The sequence below is a fragment of the Corvus brachyrhynchos genome, unplaced genomic scaffold (assembly GCF_000691975.1).
Source record: "Corvus brachyrhynchos isolate BGI_N302 unplaced genomic scaffold, ASM69197v1 scaffold61, whole genome shotgun sequence".
In the NCBI taxonomy this organism is placed as follows: domain Eukaryota; kingdom Metazoa; phylum Chordata; class Aves; order Passeriformes; family Corvidae; genus Corvus; species Corvus brachyrhynchos.
Window position 1 is genome coordinate 3944858 of NW_008236478.1, and position 10807 is coordinate 3955664.

Genomic DNA, 10807 nt, shown 5'->3' on the forward strand with positions numbered 1-10807 from the left:
AGCCCCGCCGTACGGACACCGACGGCGCTCCCCGGCCTCCGCTGGGAACGCCCTCTTCTCCCCTCTGTCTCCCCTCTCTCCCGCTCTCTCTCCCCGCCCCCTATTCCTTTTCCGTTCTCCTTCCTTCTCTTCTGTCCTTTCCAGCCGTCTTTAGTAGGGTAACTCCTTTTTATTTTTAGTTTTTCATTACCAATAAACGGTTCTCAGATACAATGTTTGTCTCGTTTGGCCTCATTTCGTTCCTGACCATCCATTTTTGAAAGAACTCCTTACAGCTTCCCTCAGTGGAACGCGACGGAAGTGAAAACTGAAACAGAAACTTGCACAGGGAATGACTTGTCACGTTTTGAAAAGCTGATTATAAAGGAAAAGTTCGCTCTTCAGGAACCCAAAACGCTGCAAAACAATTCAGTTTGTTATGCAAATATTAAAACCAAAACAATTATTTTAAAATATCTACTACAGAAGAACAGGAACATAGAAATAAAAGGCCAGAGGGATGATCTTACTTAAGTTCCCTGCAAATTGAAAGTGCCCACATGTGTGAGATGTTTGTTCAGAAATTCCAAAGGCTGTTTTGCTGTGCACACCCACACCAGTTTCTCATCCATGCTGGAAAATGTAGTGCAGTTCCAGCTGCTCTGCAAGCAAACCAAACACCTGTGAGATGACAGAAACAAAATCAGTATTACAGTGTGGTACCAGAAGAACACAGGAATAGTTAAAGACAGCTCCAGTATACAGGACTGCTGCAATATGAAATAAATTATTTTCAAAGTTATTCTGCAGGCTGCCAGTTCTTGAAAAGATGTGGCTGAGAAATGAAGTGCTCAGTACAAAGAGTCTGAAATGTTTCTGCACAGGTAGCATGACAAACATATTAAAGTGTGAGAGAGCTCAGGCTTATTTCCTGTATGGAGGAGAGAAAAGGAAAACAATACCAACAAATTCGTGAGAATAATAAAAGAGTATTGGGAAAAGCCTTGGAGATACACGGTTTTCTTGTTTTAAGGGAAGATACAACCTCAAAACTCACATCACTCTCTTACTGTTTGTCAGTACTTTGATTCTGGACTTCAAAGGGAAGCTTGCACTTTCCTGCTACCCCACTGCTAGCAAGAGCAAAAATACCCACCAAGTGTATCTAGCCTCTAGTGCAGAGCTGCGGTTGAGAATTACAAGGGATGTGGGAACAATCACAAAACAATGTACAGTCAGTGTTTTCTGAACAGCTTTTCAGTGGTTTTAGTTGAAATTCCCTTCCAAACAGAAAGTAAGATTTTTAAAGCTTTTGGAGTGCTAGAGAGCCCTTTCCCATCACTTTACACAGTGGTCTCTCACTCCCTAGCCTCTAGTGCAGAGCTGCGGTTGAGAATTACAAGGGATGTGGGAACAATCACAAAACAATGTACAGTCAGTGTTTTCTGAACAGCTTTTCAGTGGTTTTAGTTGAAATTCCCTTCCAAACAGAAAGTAAGATTTTTAAAGCTTTTGGAGTGCTAGAGAGCCCTTTCCCATCACTTTACACAGTGGTCTCTCACTCCCCCAATATACCAGCAACTGTGACAAAGTGCAATTTATTTTCAACCTAGTAGGGAATCAGCAAAAAATGCCTGTGACCAAAGGGATGCTGGAAAAATAGGTCCTGAACAAATACAGGAGAGGAGTAAGTGACGAGAAACAATGGCAGGAGGAAGCCAAAGGCACAGACCTTGGAGAGACAGCACTGAGCATCCCACACCCCAGGGGCAAGCAGGACACAGAGGTCACTGACCCTGCCTCCCATACATCTTCCCACAGTGATGTCCATATGACTGGCTCTCTGTAGGACAGGATAGATCTGCCTGTATATGTGTCATTGGGATATGAACAAGAAACTGATGATACAGAAGTACCCAGTTTCATTTCCTGCATGTTTATCCTACAGTCAGTAATGGGATTGATACATTCTCCAGATTATCAATATCTGAAAATTTATGTTTCTTGGTCTTTTCCTAGTCCTTCCTTAAAACTACATGAAGATGCCTCTCCAGACTTATCTCTGGGAACGTTTTATGATACTCCTCAAATCACTGTGAAGCACAGTGAGGCCCCTGGCATGCCACTCTCCATCCCTGCTGGGGCTGGCTGTGCCCTGGCACCTGGCTCTGCCGGGTGGGGACCACGGCTGTCACTGGAGCTCATGGGAAGGATGGCTGTGATCTGGGCTATCTCAAAGGGTCTTGAAGTTCAAGGTCTGCCTCTAACATATGAGGCAACACGTATTCCTGTACTTTGAGGGGGCAGGGGGGCAACTAACTTCATACCAGTGTCCCCTCATTTATCCAAGAATGAACAGTGATCACTAAATTCAGTATTTTTAAACCTCCCAATCACATCTCTTCAAGACTTAAATTCCTTTAAACTTGTTAAAATTTTAAACACCCACGCTGGGCAGTGGGCACTGTTGTTGGGGCGGGGGGTGGCAGGCGGGGGCTGCCCGGCCGCTCGCGGGGCCGAGGCGCTGCCGGCTGTCCTTGCCGGTCCCCGCGGGCAGGTGGCAGCCCGTGTCCGCGCAGTCCCACGCGTGTCCCCTCCTGCCGTCCCCCGGCGAGCCCCGGGCTGGCTCAGCGAGGACAGCGCGCCTGCCAGAGCTCCCTCCCCCGCCGCCTCCCCCGGCTCCTTCCCAGCCCTCCGGCTGTCAGGATCTCGGGGATGAGTTGCTCCCACGGGAAACGAGCTCGAACACGAAGCAAGCCGCAGACGGGCTTGTCGTGGGCAGGAAGCCTTTCTCTGGCAGAGCTGAGCCTGTCATTGTGCTGAGACAGTGCCAGCTCTGAATTTGCATGGGATCCCTCAAGTCACGTCCCACAAGAGTTAAAGTGACACCTAGGATGACATAAAAACTCTGTGGCAGCTTTTGTGACGCTCCTCGGGTTTGGGAATGAGCACAGCCTGACTCCCTTCAACCAGCCCTAGGATCAGGCGGCTCAAGGAAGTCCCACGCTGCAACGCCAAACTCCACTGCAGCACAGCAGATCACTTGGCATCACTAGTTTTAAATTTAATACCACATGGAAAAACGGTGTCATACACATCCAGGCTGCAAACTGAGCTCTCTGAAATCTGGACTTGGCACTGTGACTGAAGTACGTGCTGCAATACCTGTGCCAACATGAATGTGCATTGCCTTAAAAATATTCACAAATAAATCAAATCCCTTGAGACTTAGATGTTCACTTTAATTCTTACTTACATAGCTGCTGAAATGCAATCAAAGGCAATGTTAGTTTAGCAGTGCCTGTGAAAGCCTAGGAAAGACAGGATAGCTGTCCTAAAGTTTGGCCCTCTGAAGGGTAGTCTTTGCATCACCATAATCAAGTGGAAAAGCAACTGGTAAAGCTGAGGGAGGAGAAAGAGTGGGTGGTAACAGTTTAGAGGCTTTCTGGAGGAATTGGCTTATGAATAATAACCTTAATTACTGCAACATGCTATTGTAAACGGTCTTGTCTTCTTTCTTTTCCAGGCTCATAAGTTAGCCTATCATTTTAAATAACTATACATTAAATGCAGTCTTGACTTCTGTTCTAGCTACAGAAATGTTTGGGACAACCACCTCAGGAAATTTGTTGCCAAGAGTTTTTTTAATCTTACAGAATCTATGGCTGTTGCTTCCATCAGAAAAACTGGAACATCTATGAGTGCTTGAAAATGTATAATCCTGTACCAGGAGACATCAGACACAGGTTGCAAAGTACTCCATGTGTTGTACTTTTTTTGTTTGGTCTATTTATGCATCTTTGGGAAGCAGCAAGTCAGCAAAGACTTGTGCAAGGTACCCAGCTCCTTTACTGAGATGCCTTACCTGAGAAAGCACCTTCTTGTAGGAGCTTTATTCAGATCTCCCTGCAGCACTCAAAACACTGACAGCACTCTGACATCAGACACACTGGTATAAGGAGCCCACAGAGTAGAGAGCAGTCCATAAAGATGCTGTAAGGAAAGCAATGAGCAACGTTACTCAATGGCACCCAAATCATAATAACAGGTTACATGGACAGGTACTCACAGGCAGACTTTAGGGAGCCCAGGGCAAGCAGTTTGATGAACAGTTGCACTGAAAAGTGCTTCCAAGGGTTCCTGAGCTATGGCCCCACTGCAAGGTCCCTGGGGCCAATGACTGCAGTTCAGTTACCTTTATCAGGTGACCCAGGGAATACACACTGTAGGGAGCAGCAACATGCCTAGAAAACTCATGGGATTATATGTCCTCTTATCACTGCTTGCCTTTACAACTGTAAGGCTATTAACCTGCTGTCAGTGCAACTTTCTAAGGTCTCTTCTTATTTGTAAGTGAGAACAGATGAGTAAACTAATGAGCTGGAGTATGGGGGCTGGAAACAAAAGATCTGTTATGCGTAAGTCAACAGTCTGAGACCAGCTCCATCTTCCCTCACCCGAAGACATTCCTACATAATCACAATAAAAGTGCACAGATCTTCCAGGAAATGCCGTTTTCAACATCCCCTAACTCATCCAACTAGAAACCAACCATCAACAGGACATGTGAAGACATTTCTCAAAAAGAAATATGGTTCTCCTACTTTTTTCTCTCAGCTGTGGATATATTTCAAAGGAAGATAGTAATGTATTGATTTTCTTCCTTAAATGCAGGAAATGGTTCTTCCAAATGTCACTAATTCGAATAAAATCAATACATTATGTTTGGACAGCAACCAGCTCCAGAAAATTTTAGCAAAGCAAGTGTCAGAATCTGTAAGTAGTTCAAAATAGGATTTCAAGTGCAATCCTGCTCTACTTGGTTTCAAGTTAGCTCTTAGGATTGAAGAGACAAGCTATTATCACTAGAAAGCAAGGAGATTTTTTCTTTTCTAGGCAGCATTCCACCTGAGGATCTAATAAATCATCAGTTTGCTTTCACTACTTAACAAATCTGGTCAGACTTACAGAAAACTTTAGTACAAATAAGTCCACAGGGCCATGCATGACAGAGTCAAAAAGCAAAGCAGACTTTTAAGACCTAAAAATGCTAGGCACTCTTGGAGATAAAAGCACACTACAAGCACTCATGGAGATAAAAGCATTACTTAAAATGCAATGATGCCTACCTTTTTGGTGTCTTGACACACTATCAAACACAGAAGTGCGAGTTCTTCTTCCTTCTTCTGCTCTAACCTCACACTAATTGGTGCTGGAGATGTCAACAGTGACACGAGCTGTAGCAGAACTTGGCGGGGTTACCCTTCTCTGCTCTGGAGCAGAAAATTGCAGGTAAGTCCCTCACCTTCCAGAATGTAAGTCTGGGCTATTTGAGGACATCTCTTTCCTCATCACTCTCATTGAGCCTGTTCCACTATGTGTTCATTGCCAAGTAAGTTTGAGATGGATTCTCTCTGTTCCAGGGTGTCCTAAGTTAGCCATGTTAGTCATCTGGTGGGCCAAATGTCATGGGAAAGGCAGCCAAGGATCATCATTTGTGAACCCAACAGATGCACAGGGGCTCAGCACTGAGAACTTGTTGACACTGGCATCTACTGAGACATTAGGTTACCTAAGTTTTTCTGTGGATCTAATTTGGGTTAGGTTGCAGGAATTAGCAAGAATAAAAAACATGCTGTGAAGACAGTGTTACACTGTAAAGCTTTTTACTTGGTTGCACTACACTGTCCTTTGGGATTTTTCTTTTGTATTGTTCTTTTTTCCTAATAACGTGTCTGGGACTTTCTTCTTTGAAAACACAGTTCTTTTTATAATATCAAACAGGAAATTAAGTCTTCCAGCTAAGGTGAAACCCAGGAATTTTTCCTGTTGAACAATGGACTCCAGAGAGAGTTCCTATTTAGATAAGAAAGAGCTGGAAATTCCAACCACCTCAAAACAGATGAACAAAAGCTCCAAAAGCTACTGGTACTTTCTCATATTCATAAGGTTGTTTATGCCAGTCCTTTGCCCTGCCAGTCCTTTGCACTGAGGAAGGGTTAACTAAATGTTTTTGTCTTATCTCAGAGATGGAGACTCCAAAACTCCCCATATTGATATTTCACAACCTCTACTCTTCATATCAAAATGAACACTTAGTGTATTTCCAGCCCTGCCATACTCAGTACAACATGGAGAAGAGATTGTTCCCACCCTTTTAACAGCAGCCTTTTGCATATTTGAACATCATTGTCATGCATTTTGGCTCTCCTATTTTTTTTTTTTCTTGCACCTTTGGGTTACACAGCACCAGTTTGTCCAGCCTTTCTTTGAGAGGCATGTCTTGTTCACAATGACAAGCACACAAAAATGAAAGGAACATTGTTTTTCTCCTTTTTTGCATGATGATATTAGCATGATTAAGCTTGCTAATTCAGTTACTCTTGAATTTCCTTATGGTTGTCTAACTCTGGAACTTACTAATTAGTCTCCAAAGAGTGTACTTTTAGATGTATACATTCCTGTGTACATTGCAATCCAGAATTCAACAAGTAGGGACTTCTGACTTTCCCTCACAAGGCAGTAGGTAGGCTTAGGGATATACAATGTCTAATCCAGGATTCTTTTTGAAAATCTTATGCTCAATTATTTCAGTCTAAGTCTGCTAAATCTCCTGTATTCACTGCCACTTCAGCAAAAGAAGCAGAAATTATGCAGTTGGTGCTTTAGTTCCACAAATACTTGGCAAAAATATAGCATCTGAAATGAGTATTCTTGGCTCATAACCAGGCATGCTTTGCAAGTGTGAAGGTATTTTACGCAGGACCAAGTCTGCTGTCACAACCAGGCCTTGTCTTATTCTGGCTCTTTTTTCACATATCCTTTGTGAGAAGTCCCACGGAGCTGGGCTCTGTACAAAAATATTGGATATTCAATGCTTTGGATTTCATTTCCAGAGGAAATGTTGCTTTCATGAGGATGAAGTCTGTACTCACCTAGTTTAGAGAAATAATCTGAAAGAACTCTGTGTATCTGTTTCCTTTATTCTGCTGTCATGCTAAGGGTCTGCTGAGGAATTCTCTCTTTCCTGCCTCATCCTTACTGTAACAAGGCCACAAATATGCAGTTTTTTTCTTTAAATGGATGATTTTCTATTACCGTGTCAGGTCTTAAATACATTTCTTAACTTTCTATGGGATCATTAAATCACTGGAAATGTTAGGAGTTATCAGTTCAAAATTACAAGAAAAATACTTTAACATTTTATGCTATCCAGAGATTTTTAACCCCTGACCTTTGCCATCACAGTTTTGCTGCTTTACCCATCTTTTCTCTATTTAGTTACAAGATACAGTCAGACCAGTACCAGGAATTGTGGCCTGTCAAAAATTAGCTCTTTCCTGGAATTACTCTTTAAAGTTTAATTTCAACATACCTCTTATGATCTTTGTGACTGTGGTTCTTTCTGAATCATTGTGATGGCTTTCTGAATTATTATAATTAATCAACTCCTTCCCCGCTGTTGGGACATTGCAGGCAGCCAAAGAAGGTTCTGACTTTTAAGATACAGCTCTTGGTGTGCCCTACCTCAGCTGCTGCCCCCACAGGCAGCCAACACACCGTGCTCTACCACACATCATTGCTTTGCAGCAGCAGCACACCAACGGGAGCTGTAGACAGTAACAGAGAATGAGACAGAAGAACAAATGAAATAAACACAAATATCTTTAAATTCAAAATTAAAGCTTTCTCTTGAATATCAGTAGCAAATTTCAACCTCCTAGGAAACAACCCCTGCCCTAAATTCACAAATTCAGGTACTCATTCAGAGAAGGTTTTAGGATGTGTGTAGATAGGACCTTCATTGAGAACACTGCTCAGTGCCAGAGGAAACTCTTTTTAAAATACCTTATTGCTAAAATAAGATCTGAAATTAAATTAGATAATTGGAAATCAATTATACTAAATGCATTAAAGCAAGCAAGGCAAATAGGTGCTTCTGTCCCTAATTCAAAGGCATAACTTTATATGTAAGTATATAATGGGTTATGAGAACACATGCAATAATCTAGATGAACAAAACACTGAAGAACACTAAGAAACAGGCATTATGTGCTCTGAATCTCACATATCCATGTGTCCTGAGTGCCATTCATTACTGATGGGTTTCCTTTCACACCAGGGGTTGTTGATGTCATGGGTGTATATATCACACAACTAAGAACCTACAGGTGTAATTATTTTGTTCACTGTATCCATCACTACCCTGAAGAAGACTCCTACAGGATCACTGTATCCACATGTTCACTGTATCCATCACTACCCTGAAGAAGACCACCAGATGACAATGGTGAACCAGTTTATTACCAGCACAGCTTTGGATTCTAAATAATTTTTGGAGCTCAAGCCTAGGCAGGGATCTAATCATCCATTTGGATCTACATGACTTACCAGCTTGGAGGGAAGCTCTGTGACCCAAGCTGTGCACTGGCTCCTTTGGCACCTTTTCCTTCACAAGCAGTCAGACTTGCTGCATTCTTGATGCAGCAATAAGAAAAAGAAAAAGAAATATGGAAAATGTTTAAGAGAAAGCCCACTTGAATGCAAATAAAGTAAACAGCATGTGCCACAGCAACAGATAAATGTTTGGAAGAACACAATGCTAGAGGGCTGCCAGCGGTCACTTAGCTGAAACTGCTCCAGGATCTGGGACATCAGTCACAATGTTTACCATATGCCAAAACACAGCTCAACTCAGCAAACCAGGCAAGCACTGAACACAACCAGCATCTAAAAAGTCATTCTGAGGCCTCTCAGGTTTGTTGCAGTTTGAGATATGGTGGTGTCTGACAGAAGTTCATCTCAGCAGCCTCTCTGCACTCCCACTAAGTTGCCAAAGCTCTACATTTGTAGCAGCATTTGAATATCCATATTAAAATACACCAAGCACTACTTGCAAATGCACTGTTATTGCAGACATCTAGATATTGCATATAAAGGAACAAATATGACATCATTTTAGTGGCCACAGTGGTACAGATGTTCAGAATATAAGCAACAGATGTCGAAATTTACTTTCTTCTTCTAAAAATCTGATTTTCTTTTTCCATCTGTGCATCTGTTACTTTTGGTTGTGCCAGATAACAAAAAGCTACTGGCACCTCCAGAATGAAAGCGACAAAGACAATGGTGCATCACAGATAAGAATACCTTCACTGGTACCACAACACCAACCTAATGCCTTCCTGCCTCCCCAGGGGATTAACAGCACTGGTGACAGCCAGGCAGACAGACAGCAGGTTTCTCTGTGGGTATTCAAAATTGCATTATCATAGGGCAGATACAGGATAGACTGTAGGGAGACAGCCCAAATAAATAGGAAGAACTGTATATACATGGTAGGAACCCAACCAGCAATCACAGCTGATTGCATATGGGATGCACACAGGCACCTGAGATGGAGCAGGAAAGCACCTGGCAAGAAACCAAGCTGAGAAGAAGATAGACATAGTAATATGGAGACTGTATGGGAAGAAAACCATAGGGAAATTATTTCTGTTTTTAAAAAACATAACTGTAAATAAAAGGCAGAAGATAAGGGGCACTACTGAAGCACAAAACAGCAGGTCTTATGGCTGCCTGTATATTTGTTTGACATTTTTCTGCCTTGGCCTGACCAGTGTCAATATAAGGTGTTTCCCATGCCATTGCTGTAGGTAACACACCTAAACACAGCAAATTTTGGTTATGTAGCTACAATCTTGTAGCTTCCTTGTTGACAACTGGTCTAGGCCTATTAGAAGAATCCCTTGGAAATTAGTAGATTGAGTTTTCCTTACATTTAGGTGGCTGACGTAACTCATTCATTTCTATAGAATTATTTTTTAATTTCGACCAGTGTAAGTTATACTGGAATTGCAACAGGATGATGTCTCCTTACCACAGGACTCAGACCAGACCTTCCAGACAGCTGGTCTGGAAGGCTGCCTGTCACAGAAACTTTCAGTTCCATCCATCTGTGGAAAGAATCAAAATAGAGAACTGAAGAAGAGTCGGGTTTTGATATGTGTAGGAAAAAGCCCAAACCAAGGGCCATGATGTGTTGCATTATGGTACATCACAGTAAAAGCACTTCCTGTTACCTAATAGGCAAGAAGAAAGGAAAAGGAACTATAATACGTACAGCTGATACTTAATGACATGTTGATCTGAAATAATTCCAGGACCTAAATTTAAATAGAAAGGTGTACTTGGCTTTTCCATTTATTAACAGGATAAATGTAAATAATCAGTTTTGCCATTTTCAAGTTAAAAAAATAAAACAACACAGATATTTTACTGTTTTTCAGAAAGCTAGACTGTTTCAACAGCTGCAGCCATACCACTTCAAGTGCAAGATAAAACTTTTGCATGACAAACAATGTGACAGTGACTCCACATAAGCTACATCTGCAAAAATTTGGTTTTCCTCCTTCACTGTTAAATGAAAATGTCAAAAAATAATAGCCAAACTGCATAAATGGCCACATACCTTTCTTCCCATCTATCACCTCCAATTCTTAAACTTCTTAAATCTCTTTTTTTGGGTTGTACTTTAATTTCTGTCATGGCCTCTAGCATCTCTAGTGTTGAGGACAGAAATACACCAGAATATCTCAACATTTTTGGTCAGCCTATTTCCAAAAGAAGAGTGGATCTGCTGCTATTGTGAAAAAAAAAAATGGTTTTGTTGCATGCACACAAACTGGGTGTGCAATGCACAGACTGTCAGTGTGGTGTTCCTTGAAAGCAGTGGAATTAGCAAGAATAGCTACTGTTCAGGCATGCTGCACTCCCTCAGTGAAGTGTTTGCATGCCTGGGGAGGACACCAGCACGGAACAGGTTGCC

At 42.1% G+C, this 10807-nt stretch overlaps 2 long non-coding RNA genes across 3 annotated transcripts in view; one reads left to right on the forward strand and one right to left on the reverse strand.

Moving 5' to 3' along the window:
* The window catches only part of LOC108444671, a 2757-nt gene extending 2261 nt beyond the window's left edge, over positions 1 to 496 (forward strand). The window contains exon 3 of the long non-coding RNA XR_001859300.1: positions 3 to 496. This is a non-coding gene — a long non-coding RNA (uncharacterized LOC108444671). The remainder of the gene's footprint in view (positions 1 to 2) is intronic.
* LOC108444670 overlaps positions 1 to 9402 on the reverse strand; it is a 24271-nt gene extending 14869 nt beyond the window's left edge. Inside the window, exons 1-5 of one of the 2 annotated variants that reach the window (XR_001859299.1) lie at positions 8371 to 9373; positions 7355 to 7589; positions 5109 to 5252; positions 3845 to 3972; positions 510 to 660 (exon numbers count right to left, since the gene is read on the reverse strand). This is a non-coding gene — a long non-coding RNA (uncharacterized LOC108444670). Of the gene's footprint in view, positions 1 to 509; positions 661 to 3844; positions 3973 to 5108; positions 7590 to 8370 lie in introns of both variants that reach the window. The other variant, XR_001859298.1, reaches the window with a different exon arrangement.
* Positions 9403 to 10807: the final 1405 nt, after the last annotated feature.